At 44.4% G+C, this 24774-nt stretch overlaps 52 non-coding genes across 52 annotated transcripts; all 52 read right to left on the bottom strand.

Moving 5' to 3' along the window:
• Nucleotides 1-386: 386 nt before the first annotated feature.
• On the bottom strand, nt 387-505 carry LOC134121460 (5S ribosomal RNA). Its single transcript, XR_009953001.1, has one exon. It is a non-coding gene; the product is annotated as a 5S ribosomal RNA (ribosomal RNA).
• Nucleotides 506-844: 339 nt separating this feature from the next.
• Nucleotides 845-963, bottom strand: LOC134122733 (5S ribosomal RNA). The gene has a single exon (XR_009954250.1). It is a non-coding gene; the product is annotated as a 5S ribosomal RNA (ribosomal RNA).
• A 344-nt stretch (nt 964-1307) lies between these two features.
• On the bottom strand, nt 1308-1426 carry LOC134122178 (5S ribosomal RNA). The gene has a single exon (XR_009953719.1). It is a non-coding gene; the product is annotated as a 5S ribosomal RNA (ribosomal RNA).
• Nucleotides 1427-1770: 344 nt separating this feature from the next.
• Nucleotides 1771-1889, bottom strand: LOC134122177 (5S ribosomal RNA). The gene has a single exon (XR_009953718.1). It is a non-coding gene; the product is annotated as a 5S ribosomal RNA (ribosomal RNA).
• A 395-nt stretch (nt 1890-2284) lies between these two features.
• On the bottom strand, nt 2285-2403 carry LOC134121573 (5S ribosomal RNA). Its single transcript, XR_009953114.1, has one exon. It is a non-coding gene; the product is annotated as a 5S ribosomal RNA (ribosomal RNA).
• A 339-nt stretch (nt 2404-2742) lies between these two features.
• Nucleotides 2743-2861, bottom strand: LOC134122176 (5S ribosomal RNA). Its single transcript, XR_009953717.1, has one exon. It is a non-coding gene; the product is annotated as a 5S ribosomal RNA (ribosomal RNA).
• A 396-nt stretch (nt 2862-3257) lies between these two features.
• On the bottom strand, nt 3258-3376 carry LOC134122017 (5S ribosomal RNA). The gene has a single exon (XR_009953558.1). It is a non-coding gene; the product is annotated as a 5S ribosomal RNA (ribosomal RNA).
• Nucleotides 3377-3772: 396 nt separating this feature from the next.
• LOC134121572 (5S ribosomal RNA) lies at nt 3773-3891 on the bottom strand. The gene has a single exon (XR_009953113.1). It is a non-coding gene; the product is annotated as a 5S ribosomal RNA (ribosomal RNA).
• Nucleotides 3892-4230: 339 nt separating this feature from the next.
• Nucleotides 4231-4349, bottom strand: LOC134122732 (5S ribosomal RNA). The gene has a single exon (XR_009954249.1). It is a non-coding gene; the product is annotated as a 5S ribosomal RNA (ribosomal RNA).
• Nucleotides 4350-4747: 398 nt separating this feature from the next.
• LOC134122731 (5S ribosomal RNA) lies at nt 4748-4866 on the bottom strand. Its single transcript, XR_009954248.1, has one exon. It is a non-coding gene; the product is annotated as a 5S ribosomal RNA (ribosomal RNA).
• Nucleotides 4867-5205: 339 nt separating this feature from the next.
• LOC134121699 (5S ribosomal RNA) lies at nt 5206-5324 on the bottom strand. The gene has a single exon (XR_009953240.1). It is a non-coding gene; the product is annotated as a 5S ribosomal RNA (ribosomal RNA).
• Nucleotides 5325-5719: 395 nt separating this feature from the next.
• LOC134121571 (5S ribosomal RNA) lies at nt 5720-5838 on the bottom strand. The gene has a single exon (XR_009953112.1). It is a non-coding gene; the product is annotated as a 5S ribosomal RNA (ribosomal RNA).
• A 339-nt stretch (nt 5839-6177) lies between these two features.
• LOC134122730 (5S ribosomal RNA) lies at nt 6178-6296 on the bottom strand. The gene has a single exon (XR_009954247.1). It is a non-coding gene; the product is annotated as a 5S ribosomal RNA (ribosomal RNA).
• A 398-nt stretch (nt 6297-6694) lies between these two features.
• LOC134122729 (5S ribosomal RNA) lies at nt 6695-6813 on the bottom strand. Its single transcript, XR_009954246.1, has one exon. It is a non-coding gene; the product is annotated as a 5S ribosomal RNA (ribosomal RNA).
• A 398-nt stretch (nt 6814-7211) lies between these two features.
• LOC134122728 (5S ribosomal RNA) lies at nt 7212-7330 on the bottom strand. The gene has a single exon (XR_009954245.1). It is a non-coding gene; the product is annotated as a 5S ribosomal RNA (ribosomal RNA).
• A 339-nt stretch (nt 7331-7669) lies between these two features.
• LOC134121698 (5S ribosomal RNA) lies at nt 7670-7788 on the bottom strand. Its single transcript, XR_009953239.1, has one exon. It is a non-coding gene; the product is annotated as a 5S ribosomal RNA (ribosomal RNA).
• A 344-nt stretch (nt 7789-8132) lies between these two features.
• Nucleotides 8133-8251, bottom strand: LOC134122727 (5S ribosomal RNA). The gene has a single exon (XR_009954244.1). It is a non-coding gene; the product is annotated as a 5S ribosomal RNA (ribosomal RNA).
• A 339-nt stretch (nt 8252-8590) lies between these two features.
• Nucleotides 8591-8709, bottom strand: LOC134121697 (5S ribosomal RNA). The gene has a single exon (XR_009953238.1). It is a non-coding gene; the product is annotated as a 5S ribosomal RNA (ribosomal RNA).
• A 344-nt stretch (nt 8710-9053) lies between these two features.
• On the bottom strand, nt 9054-9172 carry LOC134122724 (5S ribosomal RNA). Its single transcript, XR_009954242.1, has one exon. It is a non-coding gene; the product is annotated as a 5S ribosomal RNA (ribosomal RNA).
• A 339-nt stretch (nt 9173-9511) lies between these two features.
• On the bottom strand, nt 9512-9630 carry LOC134122340 (5S ribosomal RNA). Its single transcript, XR_009953880.1, has one exon. It is a non-coding gene; the product is annotated as a 5S ribosomal RNA (ribosomal RNA).
• A 344-nt stretch (nt 9631-9974) lies between these two features.
• Nucleotides 9975-10093, bottom strand: LOC134122723 (5S ribosomal RNA). The gene has a single exon (XR_009954241.1). It is a non-coding gene; the product is annotated as a 5S ribosomal RNA (ribosomal RNA).
• A 339-nt stretch (nt 10094-10432) lies between these two features.
• LOC134121877 (5S ribosomal RNA) lies at nt 10433-10551 on the bottom strand. Its single transcript, XR_009953418.1, has one exon. It is a non-coding gene; the product is annotated as a 5S ribosomal RNA (ribosomal RNA).
• A 344-nt stretch (nt 10552-10895) lies between these two features.
• On the bottom strand, nt 10896-11014 carry LOC134122722 (5S ribosomal RNA). The gene has a single exon (XR_009954240.1). It is a non-coding gene; the product is annotated as a 5S ribosomal RNA (ribosomal RNA).
• Nucleotides 11015-11353: 339 nt separating this feature from the next.
• On the bottom strand, nt 11354-11472 carry LOC134121696 (5S ribosomal RNA). The gene has a single exon (XR_009953237.1). It is a non-coding gene; the product is annotated as a 5S ribosomal RNA (ribosomal RNA).
• A 344-nt stretch (nt 11473-11816) lies between these two features.
• On the bottom strand, nt 11817-11935 carry LOC134122721 (5S ribosomal RNA). The gene has a single exon (XR_009954239.1). It is a non-coding gene; the product is annotated as a 5S ribosomal RNA (ribosomal RNA).
• Nucleotides 11936-12274: 339 nt separating this feature from the next.
• Nucleotides 12275-12393, bottom strand: LOC134122720 (5S ribosomal RNA). Its single transcript, XR_009954238.1, has one exon. It is a non-coding gene; the product is annotated as a 5S ribosomal RNA (ribosomal RNA).
• Nucleotides 12394-12737: 344 nt separating this feature from the next.
• LOC134122718 (5S ribosomal RNA) lies at nt 12738-12856 on the bottom strand. Its single transcript, XR_009954236.1, has one exon. It is a non-coding gene; the product is annotated as a 5S ribosomal RNA (ribosomal RNA).
• A 339-nt stretch (nt 12857-13195) lies between these two features.
• On the bottom strand, nt 13196-13314 carry LOC134122717 (5S ribosomal RNA). Its single transcript, XR_009954235.1, has one exon. It is a non-coding gene; the product is annotated as a 5S ribosomal RNA (ribosomal RNA).
• A 344-nt stretch (nt 13315-13658) lies between these two features.
• Nucleotides 13659-13777, bottom strand: LOC134122716 (5S ribosomal RNA). Its single transcript, XR_009954234.1, has one exon. It is a non-coding gene; the product is annotated as a 5S ribosomal RNA (ribosomal RNA).
• A 339-nt stretch (nt 13778-14116) lies between these two features.
• Nucleotides 14117-14235, bottom strand: LOC134122715 (5S ribosomal RNA). Its single transcript, XR_009954233.1, has one exon. It is a non-coding gene; the product is annotated as a 5S ribosomal RNA (ribosomal RNA).
• Nucleotides 14236-14579: 344 nt separating this feature from the next.
• LOC134122714 (5S ribosomal RNA) lies at nt 14580-14698 on the bottom strand. Its single transcript, XR_009954232.1, has one exon. It is a non-coding gene; the product is annotated as a 5S ribosomal RNA (ribosomal RNA).
• Nucleotides 14699-15038: 340 nt separating this feature from the next.
• On the bottom strand, nt 15039-15157 carry LOC134122712 (5S ribosomal RNA). The gene has a single exon (XR_009954230.1). It is a non-coding gene; the product is annotated as a 5S ribosomal RNA (ribosomal RNA).
• Nucleotides 15158-15501: 344 nt separating this feature from the next.
• On the bottom strand, nt 15502-15620 carry LOC134122711 (5S ribosomal RNA). The gene has a single exon (XR_009954229.1). It is a non-coding gene; the product is annotated as a 5S ribosomal RNA (ribosomal RNA).
• A 340-nt stretch (nt 15621-15960) lies between these two features.
• On the bottom strand, nt 15961-16079 carry LOC134122709 (5S ribosomal RNA). The gene has a single exon (XR_009954228.1). It is a non-coding gene; the product is annotated as a 5S ribosomal RNA (ribosomal RNA).
• A 344-nt stretch (nt 16080-16423) lies between these two features.
• LOC134122708 (5S ribosomal RNA) lies at nt 16424-16542 on the bottom strand. The gene has a single exon (XR_009954227.1). It is a non-coding gene; the product is annotated as a 5S ribosomal RNA (ribosomal RNA).
• Nucleotides 16543-16882: 340 nt separating this feature from the next.
• On the bottom strand, nt 16883-17001 carry LOC134122707 (5S ribosomal RNA). The gene has a single exon (XR_009954226.1). It is a non-coding gene; the product is annotated as a 5S ribosomal RNA (ribosomal RNA).
• Nucleotides 17002-17345: 344 nt separating this feature from the next.
• LOC134122706 (5S ribosomal RNA) lies at nt 17346-17464 on the bottom strand. Its single transcript, XR_009954225.1, has one exon. It is a non-coding gene; the product is annotated as a 5S ribosomal RNA (ribosomal RNA).
• A 398-nt stretch (nt 17465-17862) lies between these two features.
• Nucleotides 17863-17981, bottom strand: LOC134122705 (5S ribosomal RNA). The gene has a single exon (XR_009954224.1). It is a non-coding gene; the product is annotated as a 5S ribosomal RNA (ribosomal RNA).
• Nucleotides 17982-18320: 339 nt separating this feature from the next.
• Nucleotides 18321-18439, bottom strand: LOC134121695 (5S ribosomal RNA). The gene has a single exon (XR_009953236.1). It is a non-coding gene; the product is annotated as a 5S ribosomal RNA (ribosomal RNA).
• Nucleotides 18440-18783: 344 nt separating this feature from the next.
• On the bottom strand, nt 18784-18902 carry LOC134122704 (5S ribosomal RNA). The gene has a single exon (XR_009954223.1). It is a non-coding gene; the product is annotated as a 5S ribosomal RNA (ribosomal RNA).
• A 339-nt stretch (nt 18903-19241) lies between these two features.
• On the bottom strand, nt 19242-19360 carry LOC134122703 (5S ribosomal RNA). Its single transcript, XR_009954222.1, has one exon. It is a non-coding gene; the product is annotated as a 5S ribosomal RNA (ribosomal RNA).
• Nucleotides 19361-19704: 344 nt separating this feature from the next.
• LOC134122702 (5S ribosomal RNA) lies at nt 19705-19823 on the bottom strand. Its single transcript, XR_009954221.1, has one exon. It is a non-coding gene; the product is annotated as a 5S ribosomal RNA (ribosomal RNA).
• A 339-nt stretch (nt 19824-20162) lies between these two features.
• On the bottom strand, nt 20163-20281 carry LOC134122700 (5S ribosomal RNA). The gene has a single exon (XR_009954219.1). It is a non-coding gene; the product is annotated as a 5S ribosomal RNA (ribosomal RNA).
• A 344-nt stretch (nt 20282-20625) lies between these two features.
• On the bottom strand, nt 20626-20744 carry LOC134122699 (5S ribosomal RNA). Its single transcript, XR_009954218.1, has one exon. It is a non-coding gene; the product is annotated as a 5S ribosomal RNA (ribosomal RNA).
• Nucleotides 20745-21083: 339 nt separating this feature from the next.
• Nucleotides 21084-21202, bottom strand: LOC134122698 (5S ribosomal RNA). The gene has a single exon (XR_009954217.1). It is a non-coding gene; the product is annotated as a 5S ribosomal RNA (ribosomal RNA).
• Nucleotides 21203-21546: 344 nt separating this feature from the next.
• Nucleotides 21547-21665, bottom strand: LOC134122697 (5S ribosomal RNA). The gene has a single exon (XR_009954216.1). It is a non-coding gene; the product is annotated as a 5S ribosomal RNA (ribosomal RNA).
• Nucleotides 21666-22005: 340 nt separating this feature from the next.
• On the bottom strand, nt 22006-22124 carry LOC134122696 (5S ribosomal RNA). The gene has a single exon (XR_009954215.1). It is a non-coding gene; the product is annotated as a 5S ribosomal RNA (ribosomal RNA).
• A 344-nt stretch (nt 22125-22468) lies between these two features.
• LOC134122695 (5S ribosomal RNA) lies at nt 22469-22587 on the bottom strand. The gene has a single exon (XR_009954214.1). It is a non-coding gene; the product is annotated as a 5S ribosomal RNA (ribosomal RNA).
• A 339-nt stretch (nt 22588-22926) lies between these two features.
• LOC134122693 (5S ribosomal RNA) lies at nt 22927-23045 on the bottom strand. The gene has a single exon (XR_009954213.1). It is a non-coding gene; the product is annotated as a 5S ribosomal RNA (ribosomal RNA).
• A 396-nt stretch (nt 23046-23441) lies between these two features.
• LOC134122016 (5S ribosomal RNA) lies at nt 23442-23560 on the bottom strand. Its single transcript, XR_009953557.1, has one exon. It is a non-coding gene; the product is annotated as a 5S ribosomal RNA (ribosomal RNA).
• Nucleotides 23561-23956: 396 nt separating this feature from the next.
• On the bottom strand, nt 23957-24075 carry LOC134121570 (5S ribosomal RNA). Its single transcript, XR_009953111.1, has one exon. It is a non-coding gene; the product is annotated as a 5S ribosomal RNA (ribosomal RNA).
• Nucleotides 24076-24414: 339 nt separating this feature from the next.
• LOC134122692 (5S ribosomal RNA) lies at nt 24415-24533 on the bottom strand. Its single transcript, XR_009954212.1, has one exon. It is a non-coding gene; the product is annotated as a 5S ribosomal RNA (ribosomal RNA).
• Nucleotides 24534-24774: the final 241 nt, after the last annotated feature.

Here is a 24774-nt window from a genome sequence, read left to right as displayed (position 1 = left end):
CTTTTTCCTAATCCTTTAAAACGTGTCAAAGATAATCAGAAGTTTCTTTTTCTAAAATTGAAGCAGTTCTTAGCATTGGCAAGAGAGGTTCCTAAAGCCTGAAGGTAACTTTACTTTTCTTCACTGGCAATTCTAACATGTTGGGTTAGCACCTGTATTTCAACGGCTAAATTACAAACAAAAGTATGCCAATTGTTAAATGTTGATCAACACTAATTTAGCAACCATGAAACGGAATCATTTTGGATAATATTGTCTAATTGCCTTTCATATCCAACGTTAAAACAACACTAAACATGCATCTCTTCAACAATGTGATATACTTTTTGTAATTTGTAGGTGTACAATCTGCGGCGCTCGGCGGCTTTCGGTGAGAGAAGTGAAAAAGCTTACGGCACCTGGGATTCCCAGGCGGTCTTCCATCCAGGTACTAACCAGGCCCCGCTCTGCTTAGCTTCCGAGATCAGACGAGATCGGGCGGAACCAGAGAGGTATGGCCGTAAGCTGCTTTTTATCTTTTTCCTAATCCTTTATAATGCGTCAATGAATTATGACACGCCAGCCGTTGGCATCTTTGTGTGGGTTAAATAAGGGTATGCAAAGAAGGCTGTGACATCCCATGCCGAAAATTGGATGGACTAGAGAAGACCCGCCCAGGAGTCCCAGCCAATCGGTGAATGGCCATTGCAGTCCCCGCCACCTCAAATGGCCTGACGATGGTATGGACGTAAGCCACCTTTCATCTTCTTCCTATTGCATCTCTTCTACAATGTGAATTTTTTTTTACAATTGTGTAGGTGTACAATCTACGGCGCTGGGCGGCTTTCAGAGAGAGAAGTTAAAAAGCTTACGGCACCTGGGATTCCCAGGCGGTCTTCCATCCAGGTACTAACCAGGCCCTGCTCTGCTTAGCTTCCGAGATCAGACGAGATCGGGCGGAACCAGAGAGGTATGGCCGTAAGCTGCTTTTCATCTTTTTCCTAATCCTTTAAAACGTGTCAAAGATAATCAGAAGTTTCTTTTTCTAAAATTGAAGCAGTTCTTAGCATTGGCAAGAGAGATTCCTAAAGCCTGAAGGTAACTTTACTTTTCTTCACTGGCAATTCTAACATGTTGGGTTAGCACCTGTATTTCAACGGCTAAATTACAAACAACAGTATGCCAATCGTAAATGTTGACCAACACTAATTTAGCAATCATGAAACGGAATCATTTTGGATAATATTGTCTAATTTCCTTTCATATCCAACGTTAAAACAGGTGTACAATCTGCGGCGCTCGGCGGCTTTCGGAGAGAGAAGTGAAAAAGCTTACGGCACCTGGGATTCCCAGGCGGTCTTCCATCCAGGTACTAACCAGGCCCTGCTCTGCTTAGCTTCCGAGAACAGACGAGATCGGGCGGAACCAGAGAGGTATGGACGTAAGCTGCTTTTCATCTTTTTCCTAATCCTTTAAAACGTGTCAAAGATAATCAGAAGTTTCTTTTTCTAAAATTGAAGCAGTTCTTAGCATTGGCAAGAGAGGTTCCTAAAGCCTGAAGGTAACTTTACTTTTCTTCACTGGCAATTCTAACATGTTGGGTTAGCACCTGTATTTCAACGGCTAAATTACAAACAACAGTATGCCAATCGTAAATGTTGACCAACACTAATTTAGCAATCATGAAACGGAATCATTTTGGATAATATTGTCTAATTTCCTTTCATATCCAACGTTAAAACAGGTGTACAATCTGCGGCGCTCGGCGGCTTTCGGAGAGAGAAGTGAAAAAGCTTACGGCACCTGGGATTCCCAGGCGGTCTTCCATCCAGGTACTAACCAGGCCCTGCTCTGCTTAGCTTCCGAGAACAGACGAGATCGGGCGGAACCAGAGAGGTATGGACGTAAGCTGCTTTTCATCTTTTTCCTAATCCTTTAAAACGTGTCAAAGATAATCAGAAGTTTCTTTTTCTAAAATTGAAGCAGTTCTTAGCATTGGCAAGAGAGGTTCCTAAAGCCTGAAGGTAACTTTACTTTTCTTCACTGGCAATTCTAACATGTTGGGTTAGCACCTGTATTTCAACGGCTAAATTACAAACAACAGTATGCCAATCGTAAATGTTGACCAACACTAATTTAGCAATCATGAAACGGAATCATTTTGGATAATATTGTCTAATTTCCTTTCATATCCAACGTTAAAACAACACTAAACATGCATCTCTTCAACAATGTGATATACTTTTTGTAATTTGTAGGTGTACAATCTGCGGCGCTCGGCGGCTTTCGGTGAGAGAAGTGAAAAAGCTTACGGCACCTGGGATTCCCAGGCGGTCTTCCATCCAGGTACTAACCAGGCCCTGCTCTGCTTAGCATCCGAGATCAGACGAGATCGGGCGGAACCAGAGAGGTATGGCCGTAAGCTGCTTTTTATCTTTTTCCTAATCCTTTATAATGCGTCAAAAAATTATGTCACGCCTGCCGTTGGCATCTTTGTGTGGGTTAAATAAGGGTATGCAAAGAAGGCTGTGACATCCTATGGCGAAAATTGGATGGACTAGAGAAGACCCGCCCAGGAGTCCCAGCCAATCGGTGGATGGCCATTGCAGTCCCCGCCACCTCAAATGGCCTGATGATGGTATGGACGTAAGCCACCTTTCATCTTCTTCCTATTGCATCTCTTCTACAATGTGATAAACTTTTTACAATTGTGTAGGTGTACAAGCTACGGCGCTGGGCGGCTTTCAGAGAGAGAAGTGAAAAAGCTTACGGCACCTGGGATTCCCAGGCGGTCTTCCATCCAGGTACTAACCAGGCCCTGCTCTGCTTAGCTTCCGAGAACAGACGAGATCGGGCGGAACCAGAGAGGTATGGACGTAAGCTGCTTTTCATCTTTTTCCTAATCCTTTAAAACGTGTCAAAGATAATCAGAAGTTTCTTTTTCTAAAATTGAAGCAGTTCTTAGCATTGGCAAGAGAGGTTCCTAAAGCCTGAAGGTAACTTTACTTTTCTTCACTGGCAATTCTAACATGTTGGGTTAGCACCTGTATTTCAACGGCTAAATTACAAACAAAAGTATGCCAATTGTTAAATGTTGATCAACACTAATTTAGCAACCATGAAACGGAATCATTTTGGATAATATTGTCTAATTGCCTTTCATATCCAACGTTAAAACAACACTAAACATGCATCTCTTCAACAATGTGATATACTTTTTGTAATTTGTAGGTGTACAATCTGCGGCGCTCGGCGGCTTTCGGTGAGAGAAGTGAAAAAGCTTACGGCACCTGGGATTCCCAGGCGGTCTTCCATCCAGGTACTAACCAGGCCCCGCTCTGCTTAGCTTCCGAGATCAGACGAGATCGGGCGGAACCAGAGAGGTATGGCTGTAAGCTGCTTTTTATCTTTTTCCTAATCCTTTAAAACGTGTCAAAGATAATCAGAAGTTTCTTTTTCTAAAATTGAAGCAGTTCTTAGCATTGGCAAGAGAGGTTCCTAAAACCTGAAGGGAACTTTACTTTTCTTCACTGGTAAATCTAACATGTTTGGTTAGCACCTGTATTTCAACGGCTAAATTACAAACAATAGTATGCCAATCGTAAAATGTTGATCAACACTAATTTAGCAATCATGAAACGGAATCATTTTGGATAATATTGTCTAATTTCCTTTCATATCCAACGTTAAAACAACACTAAACATGCATCTCTTCAACAATGTGATATACTTTTTGTAATTTGTAGGTGTACAATCTGCGGCGCTCGGCGGCTTTCGGTGAGAGAAGTGAAAAAGCTTACGGCACCTGGGATTCCCAGGCGGTCTTCCATCCAGGTACTAACCAGGCCCTGCTCTGCTTAGCATCCGAGATCAGACGAGATCGGGCGGAACCAGAGAGGTATGGCCGTAAGCTGCTTTTTATCTTTTTCCTAATCCTTTATAATGCGTCAAAAAATTATGTCACGCCTGCCGTTGGCATCTTTGTGTGGGTTAAATAAGGGTATGCAAAGAAGGCTGTGACATCCTATGGCGAAAATTGGATGGACTAGAGAAGACCCGCCCAGGAGTCCCAGCCAATCGGTGGATGGCCATTGCAGTCCCCGCCACCTCAAATGGCCTGATGATGGTATGGACGTAAGCCACCTTTCATCTTCTTCCTATTGCATCTCTTCTACAATGTGATAAACTTTTTACAATTGTGTAGGTGTACAAGCTACGGCGCTGGGCGGCTTTCAGAGAGAGAAGTGAAAAAGCTTACGGCACCTGGGATTCCCAGGCGGTCTTCCATCCAGGTACTAACCAGGCCCTGCTCTGCTTAGCTTCCGAGATCAGACGAGATCGGGCGGAACCAGAGAGGTATGGCCGTAAGCTGCTTTTTATCTTTTTCCTAATCCTTTATAATGCGTCAAAGATAATCAGAAGAGTTTCTTTTTCTAAAATTGAAGCAGTTCTTAGGATTGGCAAGAGAGGTTTCTAAAACCTGAAGGTAACTTTACTTTTCTTCACTGGCAATTCTAACATGTTGGGTTAGCACCTGTATTTCAACGGCTAAATTACAAACAAAAGTATGCCAATTGTTAAATGTTGATCAACACTAATTTAGCAACCATGAAACGGAATCATTTTGGATAATATTGTCTAATTGCCTTTCATATCCAACGTTAAAACAACACTAAACATGCATCTCTTCAACAATGTGATATACTTTTTGTAATTTGTAGGTGTACAATCTGCGGCGCTCGGCGGCTTTCGGTGAGAGAAGTGAAAAAGCTTACGGCACCTGGGATTCCCAGGCGGTCTTCCATCCAGGTACTAACCAGGCCCTGCTCTGCTTAGCTTCCGAGATCAGACGAGATCGGGCGGAACCAGAGAGGTATGGCCGTAAGCTGCTTTTTATCTTTTTCCTAATCCTTTATAATGCGTCAATGAATTATGACACGCCTGCCGTTGGCATCTTTGTGTGGGTTAAATAAGGGTATGCAAAGAAGGCTGTGACATCCCATGCCGAAAATTGGATGGACTAGAGAAGACCCGCCCAGGAGTCCCAGCCAATCGGTGAATGGCCATTGCAGTCCCCGCCACCTCAAATGGCCTGACGATGGTATGGACGTAAGCCACCTTTCATCTTCTTCCTATTGCATCTCTTCTACAATGTGAATTTTTTTTTACAATTGTGTAGGTGTACAATCTACGGCGCTGGGCGGCTTTCAGAGAGAGAAGTGAAAAAGCTTACGGCACCTGGGATTCCCAGGCGGTCTTCCATCCAGGTACTAACCAGGCCCTGCTCTGCTTAGCTTCCGAGATCAGACGAGATCGGGCGGAACCAGAGAGGTATGGACGTAAGCTGCTTTTCATCTTTTTCCTAATCCTTTAAAACGTGTCAAAGATAATCAGAAGTTTCTTTTTCTAAAATTGAAGCAGTTCTTAGCATTGGCAAGAGAGGTTCCTAAAGCCTGAAGGTAACTTTACTTTTCTTCACTGGCAATTCTAACATGTTGGGTTAGCACCTGTATTTCAACGGCTAAATTACAAACAACAGTATGCCAATGGTAAATGTTGACCAACACTAATTTAGCAATCATGAAACGGAATCATTTTGGATAATATTGTCTAATTTCCTTTCATATCCAACGTTAAAACAACACTAAACATGCATCTCTTCAACAATGTGATATACTTTTTGTAATTTGTAGGTGTACAATCTGCGGCGCTCGGCGGCTTTCGGTGAGAGAAGTGAAAAAGCTTACGGCACCTGGGATTCCCAGGCGGTCTTCCATCCAGGTACTAACCAGGCCCTGCTCTGCTTAGCATCCGAGATCAGACGAGATCGGGCGGAACCAGAGAGGTATGGCCGTAAGCTGCTTTTTATCTTTTTCCTAATCCTTTATAATGCGTCAAAAAATTATGTCACGCCTGCCGTTGGCATCTTTGTGTGGGTTAAATAAGGGTATGCAAAGAAGGCTGTGACATCCTATGGCGAAAATTGGATGGACTAGAGAAGACCCGCCCAGGAGTCCCAGCCAATCGGTGGATGGCCATTGCAGTCCCCGCCACCTCAAATGGCCTGATGATGGTATGGACGTAAGCCACCTTTCATCTTCTTCCTATTGCATCTCTTCTACAATGTGATAAACTTTTTACAATTGTGTAGGTGTACAAGCTACGGCGCTGGGCGGCTTTCAGAGAGAGAAGTGAAAAAGCTTACGGCACCTGGGATTCCCAGGCGGTCTTCCATCCAGGTACTAACCAGGCCCTGCTCTGCTTAGCTTCCGAGATCAGACGAGATCGGGCGGAACCAGAGAGGTATGGCCGTAAGCTGCTTTTTATCTTTTTCCTAATCCTTTATAATGCGTCAAAGATAATCAGAAGAGTTTCTTTTTCTAAAATTGAAGCAGTTCTTAGGATTGGCAAGAGAGGTTTCTAAAACCTGAAGGTAACTTTACTTTTCTTCACTGGCAATTCTAACATGTTGGGTTAGCACCTGTATTTCAACGGCTAAATTACAAACAAAAGTATGCCAATTGTTAAATGTTGATCAACACTAATTTAGCAACCATGAAACGGAATCATTTTGGATAATATTGTCTAATTGCCTTTCATATCCAACGTTAAAACAACACTAAACATGCATCTCTTCAACAATGTGATATACTTTTTGTAATTTGTAGGTGTACAATCTGCGGCGCTCGGCGGCTTTCGGTGAGAGAAGTGAAAAAGCTTACGGCACCTGGGATTCCCAGGCGGTCTTCCATCCAGGTACTAACCAGGCCCTGCTCTGCTTAGCTTCCGAGATCAGACGAGATCGGGCGGAACCAGAGAGGTATGGCCGTAAGCTGCTTTTAATCTTTTTCCTAATCCTTTATAATGCGTCAAAGATAATCAGAAGAGTTTCTTTTTCTAAAATTGAAGCAGTTCTTAGGATTGGCAAGAGAGGTTTCTAAAACCTGAAGGTAACTTTACTTTTCTTCACTGGCAATTCTAACATGTTGGGTTAGCACCTGTATTTCAACGGCTAAATTACAAACAAAAGTATGCCAATTGTTAAATGTTGATCAACACTAATTTAGCAACCATGAAACGGAATCATTTTGGATAATATTGTCTAATTGCCTTTCATATCCAACGTTAAAACAACACTAAACATGCATCTCTTCAACAATGTGATATACTTTTTGTAATTTGTAGGTGTACAATCTGCGGCGCTCGGCGGCTTTCGGTGAGAGAAGGTAAAAAGCTTACGGCACCTGGGATTCCCAGGCGGTCTTCCATCCAGGTACTAACCAGGCCCTGCTCTGCTTAGCTTCCGAGATCAGACGAGATCGGGCGGAACCAGAGAGGTATGGCCGTAAGCTGCTTTTTATCTTTTTCCTAATCCTTTATAATGCGTCAATGAATTATGACACGCCTGCCGTTGGCATCTTTGTGTGGGTTAAATAAGGGTATGCAAAGAAGGCTGTGACATCCCATGCCGAAAATTGGATGGACTAGAGAAGACCCGCCCAGGAGTCCCAGCCAATCGGTGAATGGCCATTGCAGTCCCCGCCACCTCAAATGGCCTGACGATGGTATGGACGTAAGCCACCTTTCATCTTCTTCCTATTGCATCTCTTCTACAATGTGAATTTTTTTTTACAATTGTGTAGGTGTACAATCTACGGCGCTGGGCGGCTTTCAGAGAGAGAAGTTAAAAAGCTTACGGCACCTGGGATTCCCAGGCGGTCTTCCATCCAGGTACTAACCAGGCCCTGCTCTGCTTAGCTTCCGAGATCAGACGAGATCGGGCGGAACCAGAGAGGTATGGACGTAAGCTGCTTTTCATCTTTTTCCTAATCCTTTAAAACGTGTCAAAGATAATCAGAAGTTTCTTTTTCTAAAATTGAAGCAGTTCTTAGCATTGGCAAGAGAGGTTCCTAAAGCCTGAAGGTAACTTTACTTTTCTTCACTGGCAATTCTAACATGTTGGGTTAGCACCTGTATTTCAACGGCTAAATTACAAACAACAGTATGCCAATGGTAAATGTTGACCAACACTAATTTAGCAATCATGAAACGGAATCATTTTGGATAATATTGTCTAATTTCCTTTCATATCCAACGTTAAAACAGGTGTACAATCTGCGGCGCTCGGCGGCTTTCGGAGAGAGAAGTGAAAAAGCTTACGGCACCTGGGATTCCCAGGCGGTCTTCCATCCAGGTACTAACCAGGCCCTGCTCTGCTTAGCTTCCGAGATCAGACGAGATCGGGCGGAACCAGAGAGGTATGGCCGTAAGCTGCTTTTTATCTTTTTCCTAATCCTTTATAATGCGTCAATGAATTATGACACGCCTGCCGTTGGCATCTTTGTGTGGGTTAAATAAGGGTATGCAAAGAAGGCTGTGACATCCCATGCCGAAAATTGGATGGACTAGAGAAGACCCGCCCAGGAGTCCCAGCCAATCGGTGAATGGCCATTGCAGTCCCCGCCACCTCAAATGGCCTGACGATGGTATGGACGTAAGCCACCTTTCATCTTCTTCCTATTGCATCTCTTCTACAATGTGAATTTTTTTTTACAATTGTGTAGGTGTACAATCTACGGCGCTGGGCGGCTTTCAGAGAGAGAAGTTAAAAAGCTTACGGCACCTGGGATTCCCAGGCGGTCTTCCATCCAGGTACTAACCAGGCCCTGCTCTGCTTAGCTTCCGAGATCAGACGAGATCGGGCGGAACCAGAGAGGTATGGACGTAAGCTGCTTTTCATCTTTTTCCTAATCCTTTAAAACGTGTCAAAGATAATCAGAAGTTTCTTTTTCTAAAATTGAAGCAGTTCTTAGCATTGGCAAGAGAGGTTCCTAAAGCCTGAAGGTAACTTTACTTTTCTTCACTGGCAATTCTAACATGTTGGGTTAGCACCTGTATTTCAACGGCTAAATTACAAACAACAGTATGCCAATGGTAAATGTTGACCAACACTAATTTAGCAATCATGAAACGGAATCATTTTGGATAATATTGTCTAATTTCCTTTCATATCCAACGTTAAAACAGGTGTACAATCTGCGGCGCTCGGCGGCTTTCGGAGAGAGAAGTGAAAAAGCTTACGGCACCTGGGATTCCCAGGCGGTCTTCCATCCAGGTACTAACCAGGCCCTGCTCTGCTTAGCTTCCGAGATCAGACGAGATCGGGCGGAACCAGAGAGGTATGGCCGTAAGCTGCTTTTTATCTTTTTCCTAATCCTTTATAATGCGTCAATGAATTATGACACGCCTGCCGTTGGCATCTTTGTGTGGGTTAAATAAGGGTATGCAAAGAAGGCTGTGACATCCCATGCCGAAAATTGGATGGACTAGAGAAGACCCGCCCAGGAGTCCCAGCCAATCGGTGAATGGCCATTGCAGTCCCCGCCACCTCAAATGGCCTGACGATGGTATGGACGTAAGCCACCTTTCATCTTCTTCCTATTGCATCTCTTCTACAATGTGAATTTTTTTTTACAATTGTGTAGGTGTACAATCTACGGCGCTGGGCGGCTTTCAGAGAGAGAAGTTAAAAAGCTTACGGCACCTGGGATTCCCAGGCGGTCTTCCATCCAGGTAATAACCAGGCCCTGCTCTGCTTAGCTTCCGAGATCAGACGAGATCGGGCGGAACCAGAGAGGTATGGACGTAAGCTGCTTTTCATCTTTTTCCTAATCCTTTAAAACGTGTCAAAGATAATCAGAAGTTTCTTTTTCTAAAATTGAAGCAGTTCTTAGCATTGGCAAGAGAGGTTCCTAAAGCCTGAAGGTAACTTTACTTTTCTTCACTGGCAATTCTAACATGTTGGGTTAGCACCTGTATTTCAACGGCTAAATTACAAACAACAGTATGCCAATGGTAAATGTTGACCAACACTAATTTAGCAATCATGAAACGGAATCATTTTGGATAATATTGTCTAATTTCCTTTCATATCCAACGTTAAAACAGGTGTACAATCTGCGGCGCTCGGCGGCTTTCGGAGAGAGAAGTGAAAAAGCTTACGGCACCTGGGATTCCCAGGCGGTCTTCCATCCAGGTACTAACCAGGCCCTGCTCTGCTTAGCTTCCGAGATCAGACGAGATCGGGCGGAACCAGAGAGGTATGGCCGTAAGCTGCTTTTTATCTTTTTCCTAATCCTTTATAATGCGTCAATGAATTATGACACGCCTGCCGTTGGCATCTTTGTGTGGGTTAAATAAGGGTATGCAAAGAAGGCTGTGACATCCCATGCCGAAAATTGGATGGACTAGAGAAGACCCGCCCAGGAGTCCCAGCCAATCGGTGAATGGCCATTGCAGTCCCCGCCACCTCAAATGGCCTGACGATGGTATGGACGTAAGCCACCTTTCATCTTCTTCCTATTGCATCTCTTCTACAATGTGAATTTTTTTTTACAATTGTGTAGGTGTACAATCTACGGCGCTGGGCGGCTTTCAGAGAGAGAAGTTAAAAAGCTTACGGCACCTGGGATTCCCAGGCGGTCTTCCATCCAGGTAATAACCAGGCCCTGCTCTGCTTAGCTTCCGAGATCAGACGAGATCGGGCGGAACCAGAGAGGTATGGCCGTAAGCTGCTTTTCATCTTTTTCCTAATCCTTTAAAACGTGTCAAAGATAATCAGAAGTTTCTTTTTCTAAAATTGAAGCAGTTCTTAGCATTGGCAAGAGAGGTTCCTAAAGCCTGAAGGTAACTTTACTTTTCTTCACTGGCAATTCTAACATGTTGGGTTAGCACCTGTATTTCAACGGCTAAATTACAAACAACAGTATGCCAATGGTAAATGTTGACCAACACTAATTTAGCAATCATGAAACGGAATCATTTTGGATAATATTGTCTAATTTCCTTTCATATCCAACGTTAAAACAGGTGTACAATCTGCGGCGCTCGGCGGCTTTCGGAGAGAGAAGTGAAAAAGCTTACGGCACCTGGGATTCCCAGGCGGTCTTCCATCCAGGTACTAACCAGGCCCTGCTCTGCTTAGCTTCCGAGATCAGACGAGATCGGGCGGAACCAGAGAGGTATGGCCGTAAGCTGCTTTTTATCTTTTTCCTAATCCTTTATAATGCGTCAATGAATTATGACACGCCTGCCGTTGGCATCTTTGTGTGGGTTAAATAAGGGTATGCAAAGAAGGCTGTGACATCCCATGCCGAAAATTGGATGGACTAGAGAAGACCCGCCCAGGAGTCCCAGCCAATCGGTGAATGGCCATTGCAGTCCCCGCCACCTCAAATGGCCTGACGATGGTATGGACGTAAGCCACCTTTCATCTTCTTCCTATTGCATCTCTTCTACAATGTGAATTTTTTTTTACAATTGTGTAGGTGTACAATCTACGGCGCTGGGCGGCTTTCAGAGAGAGAAGTTAAAAAGCTTACGGCACCTGGGATTCCCAGGCGGTCTTCCATCCAGGTACTAACCAGGCCCTGCTCTGCTTAGCTTCCGAGATCAGACGAGATCGGGCGGAACCAGAGAGGTATGGACGTAAGCTGCTTTTCATCTTTTTCCTAATCCTTTAAAACGTGTCAAAGATAATCAGAAGTTTCTTTTTCTAAAATTGAAGCAGTTCTTAGCATTGGCAAGAGAGGTTCCTAAAGCCTGAAGGTAACTTTACTTTTCTTCACTGGCAATTCTAACATGTTGGGTTAGCACCTGTATTTCAACGGCTAAATTACAAACAACAGTATGCCAATGGTAAATGTTGACCAACACTAATTTAGCAATCATGAAACGGAATCATTTTGGATAATATTGTCTAATTTCCTTTCATATCCAACGTTAAAACAGGTGTACAATCTGCGGCGCTCGGCGGCTTTCGGAGAGAGAAGTGAAAAAGCTTACGGCACCTGGGATTCCCAGGCGGTCTTCCATCCAGGTACTAACCAGGCCCTGCTCTGCTTAGCTTCCGAGATCAGACGAGATCGGGCGGAACCAGAGAGGTATGGCCGTAAGCTGCTTTTTATCTTTTTCCTAATCCTTTATAATGCGTCAATGAATTATGACACGCCTGCCGTTGGCATCTTTGTGTGGGTTAAATAAGGGTATGCAAAGAAGGCTGTGACATCCCATGCCGAAAATTGGATGGACTAGAGAAGACCCGCCCAGGAGTCCCAGCCAATCGGTGAATGGCCATTGCAGTCCCCGCCACCTCAAATGGCCTGACGATGGTATGGACGTAAGCCACCTTTCATCTTCTTCCTATTGCATCTCTTCTACAATGTGAATTTTTTTTTACAATTGTGTAGGTGTACAATCTACGGCGCTGGGCGGCTTTCAGAGAGAGAAGTTAAAAAGCTTACGGCACCTGGGATTCCCAGGCGGTCTTCCATCCAGGTACTAACCAGGCCCTGCTCTGCTTAGCTTCCGAGATCAGACGAGATCGGGCGGAACCAGAGAGGTATGGCCGTAAGCTGCTTTTCATCTTTTTCCTAATCCTTTAAAACGTGTCAAAGATAATCAGAAGTTTCTTTTTCTAAAATTGAAGCAGTTCTTAGCATTGGCAAGAGAGGTTCCTAAAGCCTGAAGGTAACTTTACTTTTCTTCACTGGCAATTCTAACATGTTGGGTTAGCACCTGTATTTCAACGGCTAAATTACAAACAACAGTATGCCAATGGTAAATGTTGACCAACACTAATTTAGCAATCATGAAACGGAATCATTTTGGATAATATTGTCTAATTTCCTTTCATATCCAACGTTAAAACAGGTGTACAATCTGCGGCGCTCGGCGGCTTTCGGAGAGAGAAGTGAAAAAGCTTACGGCACCTGGGATTCCCAGGCGGTCTTCCATCCAGGTACTAACCAGGCCCTGCTCTGCTTAGCTTCCGAGATCAGACGAGATCGGGCGGAACCAGAGAGGTATGGCCGTAAGCTGCTTTTTATCTTTTTCCTAATCCTTTATAATGCGTCAATGAATTATGACACGCCTGCCGTTGGCATCTTTGTGTGGGTTAAATAAGGGTATGCAAAGAAGGCTGTGACATCCCATGCCGAAAATTGGATGGACTAGAGAAGACCCGCCCAGGAGTCCCAGCCAATCGGTGAATGGCCATTGCAGTCCCCGCCACCTCAAATGGCCTGACGATGGTATGGACGTAAGCCACCTTTCATCTTCTTCCTATTGCATCTCTTCTACAATGTGAATTTTTTTTTACAATTGTGTAGGTGTACAATCTACGGCGCTGGGCGGCTTTCAGAGAGAGAAGTTAAAAAGCTTACGGCACCTGGGATTCCCAGGCGGTCTTCCATCCAGGTACTAACCAGGCCCTGCTCTGCTTAGCTTCCGAGATCAGACGAGATCGGGCGGAACCAGAGAGGTATGGCCGTAAGCTGCTTTTCATCTTTTTCCTAATCCTTTAAAACGTGTCAAAGATAATCAGAAGTTTCTTTTTCTAAAATTGAAGCAGTTCTTAGCATTGGCAAGAGAGGTTCCTAAAGCCTGAAGGTAACTTTACTTTTCTTCACTGGCAATTCTAACATGTTGGGTTAGCACCTGTATTTCAACGGCTAAATTACAAACAACAGTATGCCAATGGTAAATGTTGACCAACACTAATTTAGCAATCATGAAACGGAATCATTTTGGATAATATTGTCTAATTTCCTTTCATATCCAACGTTAAAACAGGTGTACAATCTGCGGCGCTCGGCGGCTTTCGGAGAGAGAAGTGAAAAAGCTTACGGCACCTGGGATTCCCAGGCGGTCTTCCATCCAGGTACTAACCAGGCCCTGCTCTGCTTAGCTTCCGAGATCAGACGAGATCGGGCGGAACCAGAGAGGTATGGCCGTAAGCTGCTTTTTATCTTTTTCCTAATCCTTTATAATGCGTCAATGAATTATGACACGCCAGCCGTTGGCATCTTTGTGTGGGTTAAATAAGGGTATGCAAAGAAGGCTGTGACATCCCAAGCCGAAAATTGGATGGACTAGAGAAGACCCGCCCAGGAGTCCCAGCCAATCGGTGAATGGCCATTGCAGTCCCCGCCACCTCAAATGGCCTGACGATGGTATGGACGTAAGCCACCTTTCATCTTCTTCCTATTGCATCTCTTCTACAATGTGAATTTTTTTTTACAATTGTGTAGGTGTACAATCTACGGCGCTGGGCGGCTTTCAGAGAGAGAAGTTAAAAAGCTTACGGCACCTGGGATTCCCAGGCGGTCTTCCATCCAGGTACTAACCAGGCCCTGCTCTGCTTAGCTTCCGAGATCAGACGAGATCGGGCGGAACCAGAGAGGTATGGCCGTAAGCTGCTTTTCATCTTTTTCCTAATCCTTTAAAACGTGTCAAAGATAATCAGAAGTTTCTTTTTCTAAAATTGAAGCAGTTCTTAGCATTGGCAAGAGAGGTTCCTAAAGCCTGAAGGTAACTTTACTTTTCTTCACTGGCAATTCTAACATGTTGGGTTAGCACCTGTATTTCAACGGCTAAATTACAAACAACAGTATGCCAATGGTAAATGTTGACCAACACTAATTTAGCAATCATGAAACGGAATCATTTTGGATAATATTGTCTAATTTCCTTTCATATCCAACGTTAAAACAGGTGTACAATCTGCGGCGCTCGGCGGCTTTCGGAGAGAGAAGTGAAAAAGCTTACGGCACCTGGGATTCCCAGGCGGTCTTCCATCCAGGTACTAACCAGGCCCTGCTCTGCTTAGCTTCCGAGATCAGACGAGATCGGGCGGAACCAGAGAGGTATGGCCGTAAGCTGCTTTTTATTTTTTTCCTAATCCTTTATAATGCGTCAATGAATTATGACACGCCTGCCGTTGGCATCTTTGTGTGGGTTAAATAAGGGTATGCAAAGAAGGCTGTGACATCCCATGCCGAAAATTGGATGGACTAGAGAAGACCCGCCCAGGAGTCCCAGCCAATCGGTGAATGGCCATTGCAGTCCCCGCCACCTCAAATGGCCTGACGATGGTATGGACGTAAGCCACCTTTCATCTTCTTCCTATTGCATCTCTTCTACAATGTGAATTTTTTTTTTACAATTGTGTAGGTGTACAATCTACGGCGCTGGGCGGCTTTCAGAGAGAGAAGTTAAAAAGCTTACGGCACCTGGGATTCCCAGGCGGTCTTCCATCCAGGTACTAACCAGGCCCTGCTCTGCTTAGCTTCCGAGATCAGACGAGATCGGGCGGAACCAGAGAGGTATGGCCGTAAGCTGCTTTTCATCTTTTTCCTAATCCTTTAAAACGTGTCAAAGATAATCAGAAGTTTCTTTTTCTAAAATTGAAGCAGTTCTTAGCATTGGCAAGAGAGGTTCCTAAAGCCTGAAGGTAACTTTACTTTTCTTCACTGGCAATTCTAACATGTTGGGTTAGCACCTGTATTTCAACGGCTAAATTACAAACAACAGTATGCCAATGGTAAATGTTGACCAACACTAATTTAGCAATCATGAAACGGAATCATTTTGGATAATATTGTCTAATTTCCTTTCATATCCAACGTTAAAACAGGTGTACAATCTGCGGCGCTCGGCGGCTTTCGGAGAGAGAAGTGAAAAAGCTTACGGCACCTGGGATTCCCAGGCGGTCTTCCATCCAGGTACTAACCAGGCCCTGCTCTGCTTAGCTTCCGAGATCAGACGAGATCGGGCGGAACCAGAGAGGTATGGCCGTAAGCTGCTTTTTATTTTTTTCCTAATCCTTTATAATGCGTCAATGAATTATGACACGCCTGCCGTTGGCATCTTTGTGTGGGTTAAATAAGGGTATGCAAAGAAGGCTGTGACATCCCATGCCGAAAATTGGATGGACTAGAGAAGACCCGCCCAGGAGTCCCAGCCAATCGGTGAATGGCCATTGCAGTCCCCGCCACCTCAAATGGCCTGACGATGGTATGGACGTAAGCCACCTTTCATCTTCTTCCTATTGCATCTCTTCTACAATGTGAATTTTTTTTTTACAATTGTGTAGGTGTACAATCTACGGCGCTGGGCGGCTTTCAGAGAGAGAAGTTAAAAAGCTTACGGCACCTGGGATTCCCAGGCGGTCTTCCATCCAGGTACTAACCAGGCCCTGCTCTGCTTAGCTTCCGAGATCAGACGAGATCGGGCGGAACCAGAGAGGTATGGCCGTAAGCTGCTTTTCATCTTTTTCCTAATCCTTTAAAACGTGTCAAAGATAATCAGAAGTTTCTTTTTCTAAAATTGAAGCAGTTCTTAGCATTGGCAAGAGAGGTTCCTAAAGCCTGAAGGTAACTTTACTTTTCTTCACTGGCAATTCTAACATGTTGGGTTAGCACCTGTATTTCAACGGCTAAATTACAAACAACAGTATGCCAATGGTAAATGTTGACCAACACTAATTTAGCAATCATGAAACGGAATCATTTTGGATAATATTGTCTAATTTCCTTTCATATCCAACGTTAAAACAGGTGTACAATCTGCGGCGCTCGGCGGCTTTCGGAGAGAGAAGTGAAAAAGCTTACGGCACCTGGGATTCCCAGGCGGTCTTCCATCCAGGTACTAACCAGGCCCTGCTCTGCTTAGCTTCCGAGATCAGACGAGATCGGGCGGAACCAGAGAGGTATGGCCGTAAGCTGCTTTTTATTTTTTTCCTAATCCTTTATAATGCGTCAATGAATTATGACACGCCTGCCGTTGGCATCTTTGTGTGGGTTAAATAAGGGTATGCAAAGAAGGCTGTGACATCCCATGCCGAAAATTGGATGGACTAGAGAAGACCCGCCCAGGAGTCCCAGCCAATCGGTGAATGGCCATTGCAGTCCCCGCCACCTCAAATGGCCTGACGATGGTATGGACGTAAGCCACCTTTCATCTTCTTCCTATTGCATCTCTTCTACAATGTGAATTTTTTTTTTACAATTGTGTAGGTGTACAATCTACGGCGCTGGGCGGCTTTCAGAGAGAGAAGTTAAAAAGCTTACGGCACCTGGGATTCCCAGGCGGTCTTCCATCCAGGTACTAACCAGGCCCTGCTCTGCTTAGCTTCCGAGATCAGACGAGATCGGGCGGAACCAGAGAGGTATGGCCGTAAGCTGCTTTTCATCTTTTTCCTAATCCTTTAAAACGTGTCAAAGATAATCAGAAGTTTCTTTTTCTAAAATTGAAGCAGTTCTTAGCATTGGCAAGAGAGGTTCCTAAAGCCTGAAGGTAACTTTACTTTTCTTCACTGGCAATTCTAACATGTTGGGTTAGCACCTGTATTTCAACGGCTAAATTACAAACAACAGTATGCCAATGGTAAATGTTGACCAACACTAATTTAGCAATCATGAAACGGAATCATTTTGGATAATATTGTCTAATTTCCTTTCATATCCAACGTTAAAACAGGTGTACAATCTGCGGCGCTCGGCGGCTTTCGGAGAGAGAAGTGAAAAAGCTTACGGCACCTGGGATTCCCAGGCGGTCTTCCATCCAGGTACTAACCAGGCCCTGCTCTGCTTAGCTTCCGAGATCAGACGAGATCGGGCGGAACCAGAGAGGTATGGCCGTAAGCTGCTTTTAATCTTTTTCCTAATCCTTTATAATGCGTCAAAGATAATCAGAAGAGTTTCTTTTTCTAAAATTGAAGCAGTTCTTAGGATTGGCAAGAGAGGTTTCTAAAACCTGAAGGTAACTTTACTTTTCTTCACTGGCAATTCTAACATGTTGGGTTAGCACCTGTATTTCAACGGCTAAATTACAAACAAAAGTATGCCAATTGTTAAATGTTGATCAACACTAATTTAGCAACCATGAAACGGAATCATTTTGGATAATATTGTCTAATTGCCTTTCATATCCAACGTTAAAACAACACTAAACATGCATCTCTTCAACAATGTGATATACTTTTTGTAATTTGTAGGTGTACAATCTGCGGCGCTCGGCGGCTTTCGGTGAGAGAAGGTAAAAAGCTTACGGCACCTGGGATTCCCAGGCGGTCTTCCATCCAGGTACTAACCAGGCCCTGCTCTGCTTAGCTTCCGAGATCAGACGAGATCGGGCGGAACCAGAGAGGTATGGCCGTAAGCTGCTTTTTATCTTTTTCCTAATCCTTTATAATGCGTCAATGAATTATGACACGCCTGCCGTTGGCATCTTTGTGTGGGTTAAATAAGGGTATGCAAAGAAGGCTGTGACATCCCATGCCGAAAATTGGATGGACTAGAGAAGACCCGCCCAGGAGTCCCAGCCAATCGGTGAATGGCCATTGCAGTCCCCGCCACCTCAAATGGCCTGACGATGGTATGGACGTAAGCCACCTTTCATCTTCTTCCTATTGCATCTCTTCTACAATGTGAATTTTTTTTTACAATTGTGTAGGTGTACAATCTACGGCGCTGGGCGGCTTTCAGAGAGAGAAGTTAAAAAGCTTACGGCACCTGGGATTCCCAGGCGGTCTTCCATCCAGGTACTAACCAGGCCCTGCTCTGCTTAGCTTCCGAGATCAGACGAGATCGGGCGGAACCAGAGAGGTATGGACGTAAGCTGCTTTTCATCTTTTTCCTAATCCTTTAAAACGTGTCAAAGATAATCAGAAGTTTCTTTTTCTAAAATTGAAGCAGTTCTTAGCATTGGCAAGAGAGGTTCCTAAAGCCTGAAGGTAACTTTACTTTTCTTCACTGGCAATTCTAACATGTTGGGTTAGCACCTGTATTTCAACGGCTAAATTACAAACAACAGTATGCCAATGGTAAATGTTGACCAACACTAATTTAGCAATCATGAAACGGAATCATTTTGGATAATATTGTCTAATTTCCTTTCATATCCAACGTTAAAACAGGTGTACAATCTGCGGCGCTCGGCGGCTTTCGGAGAGAGAAGTGAAAAAGCTTACGGCACCTGGGATTCCCAGGCGGTCTTCCATCCAGGTACTAACCAGGCCCTGCTCTGCTTAGCTTCCGAGATCAGACGAGATCGGGCGGAACCAGAGAGGTATGGCCGTAAGCTGCTTTTTATCTTTTTCCTAATCCTTTATAATGCGTCAATGAATTATGACACGCCTGCCGTTGGCATCTTTGTGTGGGTTAAATAAGGGTATGCAAAGAAGGCTGTGACATCCCATGCCGAAAATTGGATGGACTAGAGAAGACCCGCCCAGGAGTCCCAGCCAATCGGTGAATGGCCATTGCAGTCCCCGCCACCTCAAATGGCCTGACGATGGTATGGACGTAAGCCACCTTTCATCTTCTTCCTATTGCATCTCTTCTACAATGTGAATTTTTTTTTACAATTGTGTAGGTGTACAATCTACGGCGCTGGGCGGCTTTCAGAGAGAGAAGTTAAAAAGCTTACGGCACCTGGGATTCCCAGGCGGTCTTCCATCCAGGTACTAACCAGGCCCTGCTCTGCTTAGCTTCCGAGATCAGACGAGATCGGGCGGAACCAGAGAGGTATGGCCGTAAGCTGCTTTTCATCTTTTTCCTAATCCTTTAAAACGTGTCAAAGATAATCAGAAGTTTCTTTTTCTAAAATTGAAGCAGTTCTTAGCATTGGCAAGAGAGGTTCCTAAAGCCTGAAGGTAACTTTACTTTTCTTCACTGGCAATTCTAACATGTTGGGTTAGCACCTGTATTTCAACGGCTAAATTACAAACAACAGTATGCCAATGGTAAATGTTGACCAACACTAATTTAGCAATCATGAAACGGAATCATTTTGGATAATATTGTCTAATTTCCTTTCATATCCAACGTTAAAACAGGTGTACAATCTGCGGCGCTCGGCGGCTTTCGGAGAGAGAAGTGAAAAAGCTTACGGCACCTGGGATTCCCAGGCGGTCTTCCATCCAGGTACTAACCAGGCCCTGCTCTGCTTAGCTTCCGAGATCAGACGAGATCGGGCGGAACCAGAGAGGTATGGCCGTAAGCTGCTTTTTATCTTTTTCCTAATCCTTTATAATGCGTCAATGAATTATGACACGCCTGCCGTTGGCATCTTTGTGTGGGTTAAATAAGGGTATGCAAAGAAGGCTGTGACATCCCATGCCGAAAATTGGATGGACTAGAGAAGACCCGCCCAGGAGTCCCAGCCAATCGGTGAATGGCCATTGCAGTCCCCGCCACCTCAAATGGCCTGACGATGGTATGGACGTAAGCCACCTTTCATCTTCTTCCTATTGCATCTCTTCTACAATGTGAATTTTTTTTTACAATTGTGTAGGTGTACAATCTACGGCGCTGGGCGGCTTTCAGAGAGAGAAGTTAAAAAGCTTACGGCACCTGGGATTCCCAGGCGGTCTTCCATCCAGGTACTAACCAGGCCCTGCTCTGCTTAGCTTCCGAGATCAGACGAGATCGGGCGGAACCAGAGAGGTATGGCCGTAAGCTGCTTTTCATCTTTTTCCTAATCCTTTAAAACGTGTCAAAGATAATCAGAAGTTTCTTTTTCTAAAATTGAAGCAGTTCTTAGCATTGGCAAGAGAGGTTCCTAAAGCCTGAAGGTAACTTTACTTTTCTTCACTGGCAATTCTAACATGTTGGGTTAGCACCTGTATTTCAACGGCTAAATTACAAACAACAGTATGCCAATGGTAAATGTTGACCAACACTAATTTAGCAATCATGAAACGGAATCATTTTGGATAATATTGTCTAATTTCCTTTCATATCCAACGTTAAAACAGGTGTACAATCTGCGGCGCTCGGCGGCTTTCGGAGAGAGAAGTGAAAAAGCTTACGGCACCTGGGATTCCCAGGCGGTCTTCCATCCAGGTACTAACCAGGCCCTGCTCTGCTTAGCTTCCGAGATCAGACGAGATCGGGCGGAACCAGAGAGGTATGGCCGTAAGCTGCTTTTTATCTTTTTCCTAATCCTTTATAATGCGTCAATGAATTATGACACGCCAGCCGTTGGCATCTTTGTGTGGGTTAAATAAGGGTATGCAAAGAAGGCTGTGACATCCCAAGCCGAAAATTGGATGGACTAGAGAAGACCCGCCCAGGAGTCCCAGCCAATCGGTGAATGGCCATTGCAGTCCCCGCCACCTCAAATGGCCTGACGATGGTATGGACGTAAGCCACCTTTCATCTTCTTCCTATTGCATCTCTTCTACAATGTGAATTTTTTTTTACAATTGTGTAGGTGTACAATCTACGGCGCTGGGCGGCTTTCAGAGAGAGAAGTTAAAAAGCTTACGGCACCTGGGATTCCCAGGCGGTCTTCCATCCAGGTACTAACCAGGCCCTGCTCTGCTTAGCTTCCGAGATCAGACGAGATCGGGCGGAACCAGAGAGGTATGGCCGTAAGCTGCTTTTCATCTTTTTCCTAATCCTTTAAAACGTGTCAAAGAAAATCAGAAGTTTCTTTTTCTAAAATTGAAGCAGTTCTTAGCATTGGCAAGAGAGGTTCCTAAAGCCTGAAGGTAACTTTACTTTTCTTCACTGGCAATTCTAACATGTTGGGTTAGCACCTGTATTTCAACGGCTAAATTACAAACAACAGTATGCCAATGGTAAATGTTGACCAACACTAATTTAGCAATCATGAAACGGAATCATTTTGGATAATATTGTCTAATTTCCTTTCATATCCAACGTTAAAACAGGTGTACAATCTGCGGCGCTCGGCGGCTTTCGGAGAGAGAAGTGAAAAAGCTTACGGCACCTGGGATTCCCAGGCGGTCTTCCATCCAGGTACTAACCAGGCCCTGCTCTGCTTAGCTTCCGAGATCAGACGAGATCGGGCGGAACCAGAGAGGTATGGCCGTAAGCTGCTTTTTATTTTTTTCCTAATCCTTTATAATGCGTCAATGAATTATGACACGCCTGCCGTTGGCATCTTTGTGTGGGTTAAATAAGGGTATGCAAAGAAGGCTGTGACATCCCATGCCGAAAATTGGATGGACTAGAGAAGACCCGCCCAGGAGTCCCAGCCAATCGGTGAATGGCCATTGCAGTCCCCGCCACCTCAAATGGCCTGACGATGGTATGGACGTAAGCCACCTTTCATCTTCTTCCTATTGCATCTCTTCTACAATGTGAATTTTTTTTTTACAATTGTGTAGGTGTACAATCTACGGCGCTGGGCGGCTTTCAGAGAGAGAAGTTAAAAAGCTTACGGCACCTGGGATTCCCAGGCGGTCTTCCATCCAGGTACTAACCAGGCCCTGCTCTGCTTAGCTTCCGAGATCAGACGAGATCGGGCGGAACCAGAGAGGTATGGCCGTAAGCTGCTTTTCATCTTTTTCCTAATCCTTTAAAACGTGTCAAAGATAATCAGAAGTTTCTTTTTCTAAAATTGAAGCAGTTCTTAGCATTGGCAAGAGAGGTTCCTAAAGCCTGAAGGTAACTTTACTTTTCTTCACTGGCAATTCTAACATGTTGGGTTAGCACCTGTATTTCAACGGCTAAATTACAAACAACAGTATGCCAATGGTAAATGTTGACCAACACTAATTTAGCAATCATGAAACGGAATCATTTTGGATAATATTGTCTAATTTCCTTTCATATCCAACGTTAAAACAGGTGTACAATCTGCGGCGCTCGGCGGCTTTCGGAGAGAGAAGTGAAAAAGCTTACGGCACCTGGGATTCCCAGGCGGTCTTCCATCCAGGTACTAACCAGGCCCTGCTCTGCTTAGCTTCCGAGATCAGACGAGATCGGGCGGAACCAGAGAGGTATGGCCGTAAGCTGCTTTTTATCTTTTTCCTAATCCTTTATAATGCGTCAATGAATTATGACACGCCTGCCGTTGGCATCTTTGTGTGGGTTAAATAAGGGTATGCAAAGAAGGCTGTGACATCCCATGCCGAAAATTGGATGGACTAGAGAAGACCCGCCCAGGAGTCCCAGCCAATCGGTGAATGGCCATTGCAGTCCCCGCCACCTCAAATGGCCTGACGATGGTATGGACGTAAGCCACCTTTCATCTTCTTCCTATTGCATCTCTTCTACAATGTGAATTTTTTTTTACAATTGTGTAGGTGTACAATCTACGGCGCTGGGCGGCTTTCAGAGAGAGAAGTTAAAAAGCTTACGGCACCTGGGATTCCCAGGCGGTCTTCCATCCAGGTACTAACCAGGCCCTGCTCTGCTTAGCTTCCGAGATCAGACGAGATCGGGCGGAACCAGAGAGGTATGGCCGTAAGCTGCTTTTCATCTTTTTCCTAATCCTTTAAAACGTGTCAAAGATAATCAGAAGTTTCTTTTTCTAAAATTGAAGCAGTTCTTAGCATTGGCAAGAGAGGTTTCTAAAACCTGAAGGTAACTTTACTTTTCTTCACTGGCAATTCTAACATGTTGGGTTAGCACCTGTATTTCAACGGCTAAATTACAAACAAAAGTATGCCAATTGTTAAATGTTGATCAACACTAATTTAGCAACCATGAAACGGAATCATTTTGGATAATATTGTCTAATTGCCTTTCATATCCAACGTTAAAACAACACTAAACATGCATCTCTTCAACAATGTGATATACTTTTTGTAATTTGTAGGTGTACAATCTGCGGCGCTCGGCGGCTTTCGGTGAGAGAAGTGAAAAAGCTTACGGCACCTGGGATTCCCAGGCGGTCTTCCATCCAGGTACTAACCAGGCCCCGCTCTGCTTAGCTTCCGAGATCAGACGAGATCGGGCGGAACCAGAGAGGTATGGCTGTAAGCTGCTTTTTATCTTTTTCCTAATCCTTTAAAACGTGTCAAAGATAATCAGAAGTTTCTTTTTCTAAAATTGAAGCAGTTCTTAGCATTGGCAAGAGAGGTTCCTAAAACCTGAAGGGAACTTTACTTTTCTTCACTGGTAAATCTAACATGTTTGGTTAGCACCTGTATTTCAACGGCTAAATTACAAACAATAGTATGCCAATCGTAAAATGTTGATCAACACTAATTTAGCAATCATGAAACGGAATCATTTTGGATAATATTGTCTAATTTCCTTTCATATCCAACGTTAAAACAACACTAAACATGCATCTCTTCAACAATGTGATATACTTTTTGTAATTTGTAGGTGTACAATCTGCGGCGCTCGGCGGCTTTCGGTGAGAGAAGTGAAAAAGCTTACGGCACCTGGGATTCCCAGGCGGTCTTCCATCCAGGTACTAACCAGGCCCTGCTCTGCTTAGCATCCGAGATCAGACGAGATCGGGCGGAACCAGAGAGGTATGGCCGTAAGCTGCTTTTTATCTTTTTCCTAATCCTTTATAATGCGTCAAAAAATTATGTCACGCCTGCCGTTGGCATCTTTGTGTGGGTTAAATAAGGGTATGCAAAGAAGGCTGTGACATCCTATGGCGAAAATTGGATGGACTAGAGAAGACCCGCCCAGGAGTCCCAGCCAATCGGTGAATGGCCATTGCAGTCCCCGCCACCTCAAATGGCCTGACGATGGTATGGACGTAAGCCACCTTTCATCTTCTTCCTATTGCATCTCTTCTACAATGTGAATTTTTTTTTACAATTGTGTAGGTGTACAATCTACGGCGCTGGGCGGCTTTCAGAGAGAGAAGTTAAAAAGCTTACGGCACCTGGGATTCCCAGGCGGTCTTCCATCCAGGTACTAACCAGGCCCTGCTCTGCTTAGCTTCCGAGATCAGACGAGATCGGGCGGAACCAGAGAGGTATGGCCGTAAGCTGCTTTTCATCTTTTTCCTAATCCTTTAAAACGTGTCAAAGATAATCAGAAGTTTCTTTTTCTAAAATTGAAGCAGTTCTTAGCATTGGCAAGAGAGGTTTCTAAAACCTGAAGGTAACTTTACTTTTCTTCACTGGCAATTCTAACATGTTGGGTTAGCACCTGTATTTCAACGGCTAAATTACAAACAAAAGTATGCCAATTGTTAAATGTTGATCAACACTAATTTAGCAACCATGAA

This window comes from Pungitius pungitius, unplaced genomic scaffold, assembly GCF_949316345.1.
Source record: "Pungitius pungitius unplaced genomic scaffold, fPunPun2.1 scaffold_28, whole genome shotgun sequence".
NCBI lineage: Eukaryota > Metazoa > Chordata > Actinopteri > Perciformes > Gasterosteidae > Pungitius > Pungitius pungitius.
This window is presented reverse-complemented; position numbering and strand designations above follow the sequence as displayed.